This window comes from Macaca fascicularis, chromosome 9 (genome assembly GCF_037993035.2).
Source record: "Macaca fascicularis isolate 582-1 chromosome 9, T2T-MFA8v1.1".
In the NCBI taxonomy this organism is placed as follows: Eukaryota; Metazoa; Chordata; class Mammalia; order Primates; family Cercopithecidae; genus Macaca; species Macaca fascicularis.
The window spans coordinates 29,900,046-29,916,063 of record NC_088383.1 but is presented as its reverse complement, the minus strand read 5'-3'; positions in this window follow the sequence as shown (position 1 = coordinate 29,916,063).

Genomic DNA, 16,018 nt, shown 5'->3' with positions numbered 1-16,018 from the left:
CCATCATCTGTATTCTAGGGTTCTTTGAAATACATTTCTGTGATAAAAATCTAAAAAGCTGAACTGTAATCAAAGCTAGATATCTGTAAATAATCTGTAATGTAAAACCAGACACCACCACATTGTTTATAATTTTTTTTTTCCCCCAAATAAGAGCTGAGCTGAGGGGTGGCTTTTTGCCAGATTTTAGGAGAAATTTCCATTTGTTGAATATTTTTCCCACAATATATTGGTGCAAATTAGATAGTGTATATGGTGTCATATATGCGTGCATATGTCTTGTTCTGTATTTTGTCTTTCAAAATTATATTCTTAAATTTCTAAGTGGTAGAAATTATTTCTAACTTAATATCTTATACTTTCCCTTAGTTTTTGCCATAATGTACCCTCAGAGTTACTTCTCTAGGTTTGTTTATTCTTCTTTCTTTCCCAGTAAGCAAGACAGAATCTCAACACCGATGCATTTCGAACAGTGAAACCTGCCTGTCACACTTTAGCAGTTACTTATCTGTGCTAATCAGAGCAAAGTAGAGCTATTGAAGAATCAAGGCAGCCAGAAGGTGGGAAAACAGACATGCCCATGAAGTTTTGGGGTATGTTTCTGATTCTGAGGCTTTTCGATTAGATGGAGAGGTCACTTGAGCAGAACTGACTCGAAGCCGGCCCTGCCCAGCTTCTCCACCGGGACTCCGCCTCCCTACCCCATCGCTCCCTGCCTGCTGGGGCAGCCTAAGCAGTGTTTCACGTCTCTTCAGCCTTCCTAGAATTAGGCACTTGGTAAAGGGCCTGGTTACAAAGAGCCTTGTCAACATGTTAAGAAGTAAGGGAATTGTGTCCTTGGCAAAACTTGGGATGAAATGAAGCAGGAAGAATGGGTAGGGCGCATGTTAAAACAGAATACGGTAGCCACCACTTATCCACGGAGGATGTGTTCCAAGCCCCGCAGTGGATGCCTGGAGCCATGGGCAGTACTGAACGCTATATATACTATGTTTTTTCCTACACATACATAGTCACAATAAAGCATAATTTATAAATTAGGTACAGTAAGAGATTATAGCAATAATTAATAAGATACAACAATTATAATACACTGTAATAAAAGTGATATGTATGTGATCTCTCTCTCAAAATATATTATTATTCTGTACTCACCTATTTTTTGGAGCACAGTTGATTGTGGGTAACTGAAACAGTGTAAAGGGAAATTGCAAGGGGTACTCCTACATGCATTTTAGCCAGCTCAGCCTGCTATAACAGATACCACAGCCTGGGTGGTTTAAGCAACAGAAACTTCTTTCTCATCGTTTTGGAAGCTGAAAGTCTGGGATAAGGGTGCCAGTATGGTCAAGTGTTTTGTTTTTGTTTTTGCTGTTTTTGAGACAGAGTCTTGGTCTGTCACCCAGGCTGGAGTGCAGTGACGCAATCTTGATTCACTGCAGCCTCAACCTCTGGGGTTCACGCAATCCTCCCATCCTGACATTTGAGTGAGATCCCACCTCAGCCTCCCAAGTAGCTGGGACTACAGGCATGTGCCATCATGCCCAGTGAATTTTTGTACTTTTTGTAGCGATGGGGTCTCACTATGTTGTCCAGGCTGGCCTCAAACTCCCCAGCTCAAGCAAACCACCTACCTCAGCCTCCCACAGTGCTGAGATTACAGGTGTGAGCCATCACACCCAACCACGATCAGGTGCTTGATGAGGGCTGTCTTCTGGGTTATGTCCTCAAAAACCTTACCTTGGTGTGCGCACAAAAAGAGAGAGTGAGATCTCGTGTTTCTTTTTCTTTTCATAAGGGCATTCATCTTAATCTTGGAGGCTCCACCCTTATGACCTAATTTAACCCTAATTACTTCCCAAAAGGCCACCCTCCAAATACCATGACGTGAAGAAGTAAGCCTCCAACATATGAATTTTGGAGGGGACATCAACATTTAGTCCATAATAATAATCATAGTACTTATAGTAATACTTATAGTAGTACTTAGTACAAAAGTAAGTATATAGTAACACTAATAGTAGTACTTAGTATATAAGTAAGTATATAAGTAATATTATATACTTAGTAATAGTACCTAGTATATAGTACTCTACATAGTACTTAGTATATACTTAGTAATAGTACTTAGTATATAATTATTACTTAGTAATAGTACTTAGTATATAAGTAATTACTTGTATACTAACCACTATAGTAATTACTAAGTAATAGTACTTAGTATATAATTATTACTTAGTAATAGTACTTAGTATATAAGTAATTACTTAGTAATTACTGTAGTCCTTAGTATAGAAGTAATTACTTATATACTAAGTACTATTACTAAGTAAGAATTATATACTAAGTACTATTACTTAGTAATTACTATAGTGGATAGTATACAAGTAATTACTATATACTAAGTACTATTACTAAGTAACAATTATATACTAAGTACTATTACTTAGTAATTACTATAGTGGTTAGTATACAAGTAATTACTTATATACTAAGTACTATTATTAAGTATATACTAAGTACTATGTAGAGTACTATATACTAGGTACTATTACTAAGTATATACTAAGTACTATTTAGTACTTAAGTACTAAGTAAAGTGCTTATAGTACTAAGGCAAGCAAGTTCTAAGGCAAGCAAGACATGCAACTGAGAAGCCACTCTGTGGGGAGTCCACACTCTCAAATCAGAGGCTGCATATGTCTCCCATAGCGGTGGGTACTGAAGGATTCAGCAAAGTTGCTCCCATCACTTTTGTAGGCTGACCTTTGAGTGAGATCTCACCTACTTCTCATCCATAAGACAAAGTTCTGCACCACGCCTAATATTAATATTTCCCTCCCTTTCATGATTTGTGTCTTGCACACATGATTTTTGCTTTATTTACATATCATCTGTATTATTACCTTTTCACATTTTTTAAATTATGAAAAAAGTATAGAAACAAGTATGCCAACATTAAAGCAGTTAATTCTGGGGAATTAGGATTTGAGGCAACTATTTTCTTTTCTACTTCATACCTTGTTTCCTTTTCTAAACGAATTGCTTTTCATGTTTTAAAAAATAAATTACTTCCTCATAAACAAACTTTTAATATTGAATTTATTGACCCAAACACACCAGTAGCTATCTAGCCCTTACTCTGTACAGCTTCATTAACTAAAATTTGTATGTGAATTGGGAAGTTTGTTTTGAACTGAGGCACCTTCTAAATCCAAACGCTTGGAGCTGTCCCTGTGTGGCTTTGGGAAACCTTCTCAAATGCAGAGGAAGTCTGCTTTCCTTAATTTGGATGGTTTGACCTTGAATTCCACGTTAATAGCAACCACTTCTTGTATTGCACTCTACAGTTTGCATGCTTGATTTTATCCTCACAACAACCTTGAGATGGAAATACTGATTTGGTTATCCTCACTTCAGAAAAGTCTAGTGATTTTTCTGAAGTCACACAGTGTGGAGGTGAACTCCAAATCAAGTTCTCATCGTGGCAATACTCTGACTTTCAGGATCATTGGGAAACTTCACATCCACTCACATCCTGTCCAGCATCCAAAGTCTGAGGACGCAACTGTCCTTGGTCAGCCTGGAATATGCCCATGGCTTCAGGAGGGCCACCATACAGCTGTGCTATGATGATCAACAAAGAGATAAGGAAAATTCTATCTATGTTTACCTTCTGTTTTATAAAGAACTGACCCTAGGTGTCAATTTGTCATTTCAAAAGAAAGTAACATTATTTTTACATCGTTCCAATCATTTTGTTAATGTTTAATTAGCAATTATTTAACTACCAAGTATCAATGAAATGACAGTTCAGTTGTTATTCCAGCATTATGCTAAGTGCTATGGGAAATTTACAAAAATTATAACACAGTCCTTACCAAAACAGAGCCTCCTATTTACTTATGATTTCTGAGTTGTGAAGATCTAGATTGAGATTTTGTTTTAAAAGTACTCAACATCAATAAGAAGGGGGGAAGTATGGTAGATTATCTAAATATTTACAAGCACTTTAATAACACAGCTAGATGTTTTTCATGGCTTTGCTTTCTGCTAGGAACATAGTGTCTGGATCACAATTTATAATTTCTCACTCTGGGGTCATCCTCTCCCAGTGGCCAGAATCTGATAGTCTGGGGTGGGATTCAGTGAAGAGCAGCCTTGGTAGAGTGGGAAGGAGAGTAAAGACAGGAATGGACACATCCAGGCACTAACCAAACAGTTTCTTCCTTCTGGAAAGGAGGGGTTGTGCTACATACCCAGGGTGCTACAGACCCTGGGACAGCTCTTGGAGAAAGTGGCTGAGAAGGGGATAACCTTTCATCTTGGTGGTGTGAGGATTTGGGAAGAAGCCTCTTTGCTTGGGAGGTCCTGGTCCTGAGCTTTTCCACTAATTGGCCGTGCATGGTGTTGATTTGTCATCTTACCTCTCTGTATCTTAATCTACTCCCTAGTAAAATGAGACAGTTGGGCAAAATTATCTTTGAGTTTCTTTTGAGCATCAATGCCCTGTTTTTCTAAGAAATCAATTAGTCAAGCAGTTAACCAAACAGGCCATGGGGTTTGCAGAGGGTCTGCACTTCCGTGACCTTGGCTTCCATCAACTCCACATGAGAAGTGCTGGATAAATATGCACACATGCACAGACACACGTGTGCATGCATACAGAACTTACTTTCATGCCTGTTCTTATTTTGTCCTGTCCAATAACTGCAATCTCACCTTCAGTTTTTAAAAGTACCAGAGATCTCTAGTGTATAGCAGATGTGAAGATGACTGCCCCAGTGTTTCGAGAATGATTTCTCTATGGGGAGTTAGGAGACTATTTGGTGACTATATCTGATGCTGAGCATATTCAAAATGAGACGGTTTAGCTACAGAGAGACGCTTGTCTGAGAATGCTGCCGCCGGACACCACAGGGTGCCAGAACTCTCTCCCCGGTGCCTGCTCTGAATGCTCCATGTTCAGGCTGGAACATGGGTAGTTGGAACTGACTTTTATTTCGCCCTCCCAGATCCAGTGAGAAATGTCAGGAGCGTTTATTAGTCATAGGTGCAAGAGCCCTGGTGGGTCAGCCAGAAGTCAAAACCTGAGGGAGAGGGTACAGGTAAAGCCTGCATGGAACACTGGACCCAGGCATTAATTAGAAACACTGGTGCCCTTGACAGAGCCAGCTTGTATAAGTTGGTGGGACCTGTGTTCACTTCATAAAGATGTTTTATATGGTATTCCTGGCAAAAGCTGGACACTGTAAAAGAAAAATAAAAGAAACATTATTGGTAGCTTGTGGGGGGTGTCTTAGTCCATTTTCTGCTGCTATAACAGAATACCACAGACTAGGTGATTTATAAAGAAAAGAGATTTACTTGGCTCATTGTTCTGGAGGCTGGGAAGTCCAAGAGCATGGTGATGACATCTGGTGAGGGCCTTCTTGCTGTCATAACATGGCACATGGTGTCACATGGTGAGAAAGCAAGTATATGAGACAGAGAGAGAAAAAGAGAAACAAACTCCAGCAAATAACTAACCCACCCCTGTGATAACTAACCCACTTTCTTGATAACAGCATTAATTCATTCATGGAGGTAAAGCCTTCATGATCTAACCACTTCTTTTTTTTTTTTTTTTTTTTTTTGAGACGGAGTCTGGCTCTGTCGCCCAGGCTGGAGTACAGTGGCCGGATCTCAGCTCACTGCAAGCTCCGCCTCCCGGGTTCACGCCATTCTCCTGCCTCAGCCTCCTGCGTAGCTGGGACTACAGGTGCCCGCCACCTCGCCCGGCTAATTTTTTGTATTTTTTAGTAGAGACGGGGTTTCACTGGGTTATCCAGGATGGTCTCGATCTCCTGACCTCATGATCCGCCCGTCTCGGCCTCCCAAAGTGCTGGGATTACAGGCTTGAGCCACCGCGCCCGGCCGACCTAACCACTTCTTAAAGGTCCTACCTCTTAATAACATCACAATAGTACTAGAATTTCAACATAAGTTTTGGAGGGGACAGTCAAACCATAACAGGGAGTTTTAAAAAAAAAAGTGTCTTCTCTGTCAGTCAGCTGTCAAACCACCCTCCTTTCCCCTCTAAATGTGGGAGAATGAGAATTGTCAGAATAGCATAGTTTCTGCCGTGATATGAGTTCCTAGGGAAGTTGGTTAGCCTTTCTGAGTAATGGTTTGCAGTTTGTAAAGTGAAGACAATAGTATCTCTCTTGCCTTGCCTCTTTGGGCTGTCTAAATATGTTCAAATAAAGCAGAGAAAGGGCTTTGAAAACTGTAAACTACTATGCAAATGCATGGGTGTCCTTATACTTCTAATTCTCAGGCCAGATATCCAGGGTGACAATGTAGACAGAGATTAGAGTAGTGATTCTCTACTGGCAGAAAGCTTGCTCCCCAGGAGATACTGGCAATGTCTGGAGACCTTTTTGGCTGCCATTTTTTATGGACTGTAGGTAGTGAGAGAGGAGGTGTGTCACTGCTAGTACCTGGTGGGTAGAGGCCAGGGATACTGCTCAGCATCCCACAACACTACAGTGCATTGCACAGCCCCTCAACAACAAGGAATTATCTAGCCCAAAATGTCATTAGTGGACTAGATAATTGAAGTTGATGTTGAGAAATCCTGGGTTATAAGCATGCTGATAACCTACAAATGAGGCTCCCTGAAATCTTTTCATTTTTCAGAGAGACAGGGTCTGTTGCCCAGGCTGGAGTGCAGTGGCAATGATCATAGCTCAATGCAGCCTCAAACTCCTGGGCTCAAGCAATCCTCAGCCTCCAGAGTAGCTGATACCATTGGCATAAGCCACTGTGCTTTGCTAATTTGTTTGTTTGTTTGTAGAGATGGGTCTTGCTATGTTGCCCAGGCTGGTCTTGAACTCCTGGCCTCAAGCAACCCTCCTACTTCAGGCTTCCAAAGTGCTGGAATAACAGGTGTGAGCCCCTAACTCCTCTTCAGGTCTAAGCTTAGTCATTGCAAGGAAACAAAAAGGGGTAGTCCCACAGTTTATAATGATGGATCAGGAAAAAGCAAAAACTAGATTTACAGCAGTGAAGCAATGGAGAACTTATCCAAGTGAACTTGTTATTAAGTGATTTGTCTCTGCTTTTGATGCCAGAGCTGAGACCTGCAAATCACATTTCTTCTATGCCAGTTGCTTCCTGCTAGGTGCTGCTAACAAAGGACACTGGGGAGAGCCTTGAGGAGAAGAGTCCATACTCCTGCCGCATTTTTTCACTCCTGCACTTCCTGTTCCCATCAGGATCCCCCCGGCAATGTTGCTTTGCCCTGGCCATGACTGGCTGTCCCAGTAGCAGCAGCTGAGTCCCCTTTGCAGTTCTTTCAACACCCACAGAAACTGCCTCTTTGCATCCCCCAAGAGGCAGCTTTCACAGCAAGACATGGTCCCCTTTGCAGAAGTCAGAGTTTCAGTCCAAGGAGTCCTCCTCCAAACTTTAACATGTAATAATTCCAACCTCTTCCTTTGTGTCCTCAGCCCGAGGGCAAAGTAGCTGCTTCCTTCACTTTTCATCTCCTTGATACCTTTGTGTTTCATGGTTGCCTTTTCAGTTCTTTAATATAGTTAAAAATTCTGTTTTTTGAGACAGGGTCTCACTTTGTCACACACGTTAGAGTGCAGTGACACATTCATGGCTCTCTGCCGCCTCGACCTCCTGGGCTCAAGCGATCCTTCCACCTCAGCCTCCCAAGTAGGTGGGACCACAAGCATACACATCACACCCTGCTAATTTTTGTATTTCTTGCAGAGACGGGAGGGGTCTCACTATGTTGCCCAGGTTGGTTTTGAACTCCTGAACTCAAAGTATCTTCCTGCCTCAGCCTCCCAAAGTGCTAGGATTACAGACTTGAGCCACCAAACCCGGCCAAGGATTCTTTACAGCAAATTCCCTCTTACACTAACTGGTGTGCTTCCTGGCTCCTGGATGACTGCTGGCTGATACAGGAATGAGGCACAATCTCCTTGCCACAGTGAGGAGACTCAGAGAGGTACATGTCCCACCTCGCTCTAAATGCCTCGCATGGCAGTTTTCTCAGTGGGAGGGGAGTACTTTGGTCTTTTCTTCTGAGGTTTGCAAACAGCATCATGGTGAGGTGTCATCATTAAAGGTGACAATATATTTCACTCCATCAAAACAGATTTGTGAGGCTGAGGTGCTGCAGACAAGGAAACAAGAAGCTTGTGAGTTCTTGGGTCTCAACAGGGTTTCCCTGGACTCTTCTGGCCAGTGGTCTCATTTGGACTTCACCAAATCCACAAGACAGGGCAACCCAAAGCTGCCTCCCAGTGGAAATATACATCTTCCACCATCTTATCAAGAGCTGTTTGTATCTTCTCTCTCTGAGTCACATATACAGGATAGCAACTTTGTGTAGAACATGAAAGCTTCTCTCCATAAAAACAAAGTTAAAATAAAAAAAAGAATACATGGTAGAAAATCATTCATTTGCCAGATCTATAAAGACAATAAGAAATGCCCCAGCTTGGGAACACATATCACTTGGTTTATGGGAAGAAACGATGAGATACCTATCTTTATTTTCAATAAGTAAATATTTAAAAGAATATACTGCTTGTGTATATTGCTCTGTCCCAGCTGGAAACTGTAGTTGCAAAATAGTCCATGAGCAGCCACCAAGGAATGGAGAGGAAATGAAAACAAAGCCACAGGGCTCCGTTGTGGTGCAGCCAATGTCCTCAAGTTATTCCTTTCCAGGAGGACAAAAGGAGAAGAAAGAACACCCTTGAGGGATGTGAACATGCAAGTGTGTCATTCCTTAAAGCCTGGAGTCACCGGGCCTGGGAAGCTGTGTCTCCAGAGGCTGTCACCCGTCCGATATCTCCCGTCTGACTGCAACAAGGTCGAGTCCATCAGGGACCACATCACTGAGGGTCCTGGGCTAGAAAGACCAGAGACCACCTCGGGGTATAGAATGTGGGGACTGGTGTTTTTCTTCCCTGGACAACTCCCTCCCCATGATAATTTTCAGAGTTTCAAGGAGGAGGAAACCTTGTGCCAAGCAATCTGGCAGCTCCTAGAGAATCCGCTTTCAGCCCGTAGAGACATCCATATGGCAAGATCTCATCTAAACCCCAAATCACCCCTCAGTAGATACATCCATATGGAGCGACCACATGCAAACACAAAAGCACCCCTCAGTAGCTCAAGGACTGAGCCTGTGGTCAGTCCTTCTGGGTTTCTCAGAAAAAGAAAGAGAACGTGTTTGTGTGTGTGCCTGTGTATGTGTGTCTGCATGTATGTGTGTGCATCCACACGTGCATTTGAATTACAGAGAGACAAACAGCTCTGTCAGAATGCCAGACTAGTTTCCTTATTATTATTATTATTATTATTGTGATCCTAATACTTCTCTAAGACTAGAAAAGGAAATAAAAGTCATATGGATTGGAAAGGAAAAGGTAAAACGGCCCCTATTTGCAGATGTCATGAAGATCCACCTAGAAATCCCAAGGAATCTACGACAAAACTAAGCAACAAACATGGTTCCTCTTATTATTCCTGTTTCCCTGAGGTCTGTTCCTCAAGCTCTCTGAGAATTCCCAGAGTGACCCTGTCTGTACCTACATCTTCACTTTTAATTTGAGGCCCTTCTTACTGTTTTCTCTGACACTTTTAGGGGGAGACACTCTCCTGGAGCACTGAGGGCTCCTCTCCTTTCTCTCTGAGCAGAAGCCTAGGGCCCCAGGCAGAAACTTCTACCTTTCTCTTCTCACCGCACTCGTGCTTCCATAGGGCTTTCCTAGAGGTCGGGGAAGGTAGGCTGGGGGCAGAATGGGCTCAGGGAGTGACCAGGAGCACAGTCTCTATACTCTCATGTCCATCCTGGTTAATTTCTGCCCAACACTTCTGGTAGAACAACTCTGTGCTCTCTTGGTGATGCAGCTCATTGGGGACCCCCAGAGCCACCATACCTACCCTCCTACAGGGATGAGGGTGCCACCTCGTCAGACTAGAGAGTGCTGTGGAGAATGCTTGCATCCCCCAACACAAAATTTGTATGTTGAAACCTAACCTGCAGTGTGATGGTTTGAAAACGTGGGAACTTTGGGAAATGATTAGGTCATGAGGGTGGGGCCCTTGTGAATGAGACTAGTGCCCTTATAAAGAGCAAGATCCTGTCTCAAAAATAAGTAAATAAAATAAAATAAAATTAAAGGGACTGGTGTCCTTATAAAGGACATTTTGGGAGGCTGAAGCAGGAGGATCACTTGAGGCCAGGAGTTCAAGACCAGCCTGGGCAGCATAGCCAGACCCCATCTCTACAAAACAACTTCAAAATTAGCTGGACATGCTGGTTTGTGCCTGTAGTCTCAGCTACTCAGGAGACTGAGGTGGCAGGATCATGTGAACCTGGGAGGTTGAGGCTGCAGTGAGCTAGGATCGCACTGCTGTACTCCAACCTGAGCTATACAGCAAGATCCTGTCTCAAAAATAAGTAGATAAAATAAAATACGTAAAATAAAAGGGACCCTAGAGAACTGTCTTATTCCTTTCCACCGTCTGAGGGCCCAGCAAGAAGATGGCCACAGAAAGCAGACCCTCACCAACACCCAGTCTGCTGGTGCTTTGATCTAGGGCTTCCCAGCCTCCAAACTATGAGAAATAAACATTTGTTGTTCAGGCCACCCAGTCTATGGTACTTTGCTATAGCAGCCCCAACAGACTAAGATAGCACGCTAATGGCCTGAATACCCAGTGAGTCTGGGAACCCAGGTTCTCCCCGGAGGCCTAGGCTTGGAGTCCAGGCTGTGCTCCTGCTCACTCCAAACCACTTGGCACTCACCAGTAGGATGGTTTCTGCCAAACTTGTGGTCAATCTGGCAGTTACTGTGAAGTCTGGGAGATTGCTTCTGAGACATCTGGTTCCAGTTTCAGCCTTTCCCCACCAAGGACCGGGACTGGTGCATGGTGAGTTCATGGGCTCTGCACTTGCCCCTCCCAAGGGCGAGTTCAAGTCACACTCCAAATTCAAGGACATTGCATGCTGTCTTTACCCCAGGCTCATTCAGCCTCTCAGACCTTTATGTACCTTTATTCCCAAAGCCTCTTGGTCAACACAGGCACTGGGAAAAAGTTAACAAACAACAACACACCGTGGTGCAGTCCCAAAGACAGTTTGGCCAGGGTGTATGTGGGGAATGTGCGATTCTTTATGAGAATGGAAGGCAAGGAAGATACATGCATGAACAGTTTCACCTACTCCAGGGCCACACCAGGGCCTCCTGGTGTAGTTCTTCCACTTTCAACGACAATGGAATGCTTATAACTTGGTCAAAGCAATTTTACATTATTAATTTTACTTTATTTCCGAAATAGGTAAGATTGATAGCACTTAATGATGGAGACACATTCTGAGCAATGCATCATTAGCCGATTTCATTGTGCGCAAACATCACAGAATGTACTTACACAAACCAAGGTGGTAGAGCCTACGACACACCTAGGCTGTATGGTATAGCCTATTGCTCTTAGGCTATAGATCTGTACAGCAGGTTATTATACTGAATACTGTAGCAATGGTAACACAATGGTAAGTATTTGTGTGTCTTAACATATCTATATAGAAAAGGTACAGTAAAAACACAGTATTATAATCTTACGGAACCATCATCCTATATGTGACCTGTAGTTGACCAAAACATTGTTATGTGGTGGTGTGATTGTATAATTCCTAATGGACATGTGAGTAAACTCAGGCATCAAGTGATTCAGTGACTCCTAAATGTTGATTGATGAGTAGTGGAACCAGGATTAGAACTCTCACTCTGGTCTATTTCTACTATGTTGCAATCTCTCCTTTCCTGGGTTATGTAAGTTTTTGACTTTCATATTATAAGGAAATAGAATAGAATTATCTTTGTATCAGGAGTTCAGGGATCCATGAAAATTGTATGCTCAATTTGATGTACATGTAAGATCCTCCTTATGAGATGACTTATAGCTTTCATGAAGTTTCTAAAGGGGTCTGTGTAACCAAAAAGATTAAGAACGCTGACTTGCTGCCTTATAATGGGACTGAGGTCAAGTCTAGGGTGACCTTTCTATGGACTGTAAATAGGGGAGTCCTTCCTGGTTGTTAATACCTGAAGCCCAGAGAAGATGAATGTTAGGAATGGGAATAATCATTTCGTTTCTCAGAGTCAGAGAGTGTTGGTGTAGCCAGCTTCCGGAGAAGGTGATACACATGCTCACAGCTCCACAGGTGCAGACTCATACAAGCTTAGAGCCCTACACAGATGAAGGAGGATCCTTGAAGATTATTAAACCTGAGGGTCCACACTCTGGCTACACATTAGAATCACCCAAGGAGCTTCAAAAGATATCATGGCTGGGACAAATCCCCAGGGATTTCTATTTTAATTGTCCTAAGCTAAGACTCTGGCTTCTGTAATTTTTTAAAGCTCCTTAGATAGTTCTCATGTACCAGAGTTGAGAACCACCAATCTTCTAAACTAGCAGTTCTCAACCTTGGTTGAACATTGAAATCACTTGGGGAGCTGTAAGAAGTCCTCTTGCCTAAATCTCACCCTCGAATCTTCTGATTTAATTTGTCGGGGATGTGCCAGGCATCAGGAATATTAAAAGTGATCCCAGGAGATTTTCGTGGGCACCCAAATTTGAGAACCACTATTGAGATCTAATCCGATATTTTCTACTGCAAAGAAAACCAAGCAGAAAGGAAGAGGCCGAAGGTCATAGGGCTAAGACAGAACCACAATTAAACGCAGGACCAAACTCTAGGCTTGGACTCTTTCTGTGGTTCACCGAGTCACCATGCATGGAGTTAACTTAGACAGTTCAGGGTGTACGTGAGAAAGGGAGCTCATAAGGGACAGGCCTTGCTTCTCTGTTTGATTAGAGAAGAAATCTATTTTTCTAGTTCTAACACCTCTGGGGTGCCTGGTCAGCCTGAGAGAGTGTATATACTTAATATAGCTAAGAGTGGTGTATAGTTAATAATAATAGCCTACATTTAGTGAGCATCTACTACCTTCCAGGCATTCTCTTAAATACTTTATTACTCCTAGTTATCTTTGATTATAGGTGAGGAAAGAGAAGCACTCATCAATTAATAGGCCCAAATTACCAAAGATAGTAAGTATCAAAATGAAGGTTTCAATCCAGAACCCACTTCCTTAAATACAACATGCGATTCAGGGGTTTCTTCTATACTGGAGGGGAGAGATGTCCAGAAAAAAAAAAAATCATGTTGGGATAAGGTTTTGTTTTTAAGCAATGCTGGGAAAGGAAGTTGGTGAGTGACTAGATTTTATAAATGTGAAGTGACGGGGGTAAGAGGCACACATATTGCAGAGTGAGAGTTATCACCCTTTGTGCTGGGTCAGAATGGGAAACTTGCAGAGAATTCCTTTGCCTTCTCTGCTTCCTGGAATTTCACCCTGTCCATGGGATAACTGGACTAGATCTCCTGCCTCAAAGCTCTGAGGACCCAGATTAAAGTGTGAGTTTGTTTGTCTTTGGGGTCTCCCTTCTTCTTTTCTGTCCTTTCTCTGTGCCTCTGTGCCCTCTCCCCTGCATGTATAAATATGCTTATGCGGGGGCCTCTTCTTACAGAGAGAGAGAGAAAGTCAGGGACTCCATGGCACTTCAGATGCCCGTTCAGTGTCAGGAGCCCACATGTGAAGCAGAAAGCTGGAAATAAATCATCTTGATAGGGAGATCACCACTGATCAAGTATTGGAACGCAAAGCCCCGGGTGCTAACACCGCATTGTTCTACATTACAACTACAAGTACTGGGTCAGGGAAAAAATCTAGGGTAACTTGGGGGACTATAGGGGAATTCTTACCCCTTCATACCACTCCTCTGTGTAATTTTTCAATATCTGTTGTGACTCATTTAGCAAACATCCACAGCGACAAAGATAAAGATTTCTAGTGACACCTTTTGGCATTGGACTCTGCAGTTTACAAAGCCATTTTCAAGTTTTCATCTTTATTTAATCCTTGCAAATATCACAAGGCTAGCATAACATCTGCTTGAATGGGCAGACACTAGGAACCAGTGGACACCAGGGGACACACACAGCAAGCAGTAGTGCTAGAACCCCAGAGCAGGTCTCCTGACTCCAGGTCCCAGGCAACTGTCCACCATTACCTTGATTTTGAAGTCAGTATCCCTCTTAGTCTGTTCAAGTTCAGGTGGATGGACCATCTCAGTCCAAGGACAGGACAATGTTCACGAGGGAGAAGATTAGGAGATCTTACATCCAAATGGAGAGGCTGAGTGTTCTGGCAGTTGCATTTTTTTTCTTGCCTCTAAGAAAGACTGAAAAAGACAAATCTCATTTCAAGCCTCTTGTGTCGAATCTTTGACCCCTCAGTGAAACACTCTGAAATGCTTTTTTTTTTTTTTTTTTCCTTAGGAGAGGACTTGTCATTGTGGAATTGATTTGAAAGACTGAAGCTGTATTTGTTGTTTTGCAGCTTATAGGCCAATGTCCAAACACATTTTCAGCAAAAGAAATGAAATAAAAAGCTGTACTAGAAAGTGGTCATAGAAACTTCTCAGAGCTTATATCAACTGTATAAGACTGATAATTGCTTCCAATAAACCCTTCCTTCCTTCCTTCCTTCCTTCCTTCCTTCCTTCCTTCCTTCCTTCCTTCCTCCCCTCCCTCCCTCCCTCTCTCCTTTCTTTCCTTCCTTCCTTCCTTCCTTCTTCTTTCTTTTCTTTCTTTTCTTTCTTTCTTTCTTTCTTTTCTTTTTCTTTCTTTCTTTCTTTCTTTTTCTTTCTTTCTCTCTTTCTCTCTCTCTCCTTCCTTCCTTCCTTCCTTCCTTCCTTCCTTCCTTCCTTCCTTCCTTCCTTCCTTCCTTCCTTCTTTCTTTTTCTTTCTCTCTTTGGAATGGTGAAAACATTATGTAAGAAATGGATGGCATACTCACAAAGGAATAGCCTAGGTAGGAAACATTTTCTAAAGGATGTTGCTTTTCTGGTCGTCCCACTTGGGGCACGTGTTAAAGCCAACTAAATATGGCCTGAGAAGGACTTCATACTTCTATATTTGAGTCCTTGTGAACTAATTGTAACCTAAGTTAATAGGTAAACAAGATTGAAAACCTAACTTAGTAGTGTGCACCTGTAACAGCAGCTGAGTCTTGGCCAATCCCAGCAACCATACATCAACCACTCATACACTGCTGAGTGTTCAAACTGTGTTCAAATAAGGCAACCGCTGAGCTGTAAGCAATCCAGCTGTTTCTGTGCCTCACATCCGATTTCTGTCCATCACTTTTTTTTTTTGTCTATAAATTTGTTCTGAGTACAAGGCACCCCTGGGGTCTCTCTGAGTCTGCTGTGATTCTGAGGGCTGCTTGATTCACAGATTGCTTTCTTTTTCTTGCTGAATTAAACTCCATTAAATTTAATTTGTCTGAAGTTTTCTTTTAACACACTAGAAGAGAGACAAATTTTGGGTGAATTTACCTGCTCCTTAGCAGCTGCCTCTCCTTCTTTTGACTTGGGACCTTAGAAGAAACATTAGAAGCTTCATTGAAAAGAATTGCACACACTCTATGAAATGAATTATGTAGTATGCTAAATATATATGGTAAAAATGACAATAGCTAAATCAGTTCTGGTGGAAACTACCAATTTCTACTTTGTCTGGTATTGCTTCTGAAGGTACCTGTCTTGGGTGGGTCCAGACACTCTCCTTTCATCATCCTTGATCTGTGGCACTGATCACTTTCTGCTTCTTACTCTGGTGTGTGTCTTGTTGATTACCTAATTTCAGAATTCTAAGTTGAACTGTCTGCAGGTGCTGACAGTTACATCTGTGCAATATCCAGAAGCATTCTGTCCAATGACATAGACTTCATCAACTCTTTTATTGCCTCATCGACTGTATATTGGAAGCAATTATAATTTTTATGCAATTGATATAAGCTCTGAGAAGTTTCTATGACACAGACTTCATCAACTCTGTTATTGCTGAGGTTTTTCTGTTTCTAATTGT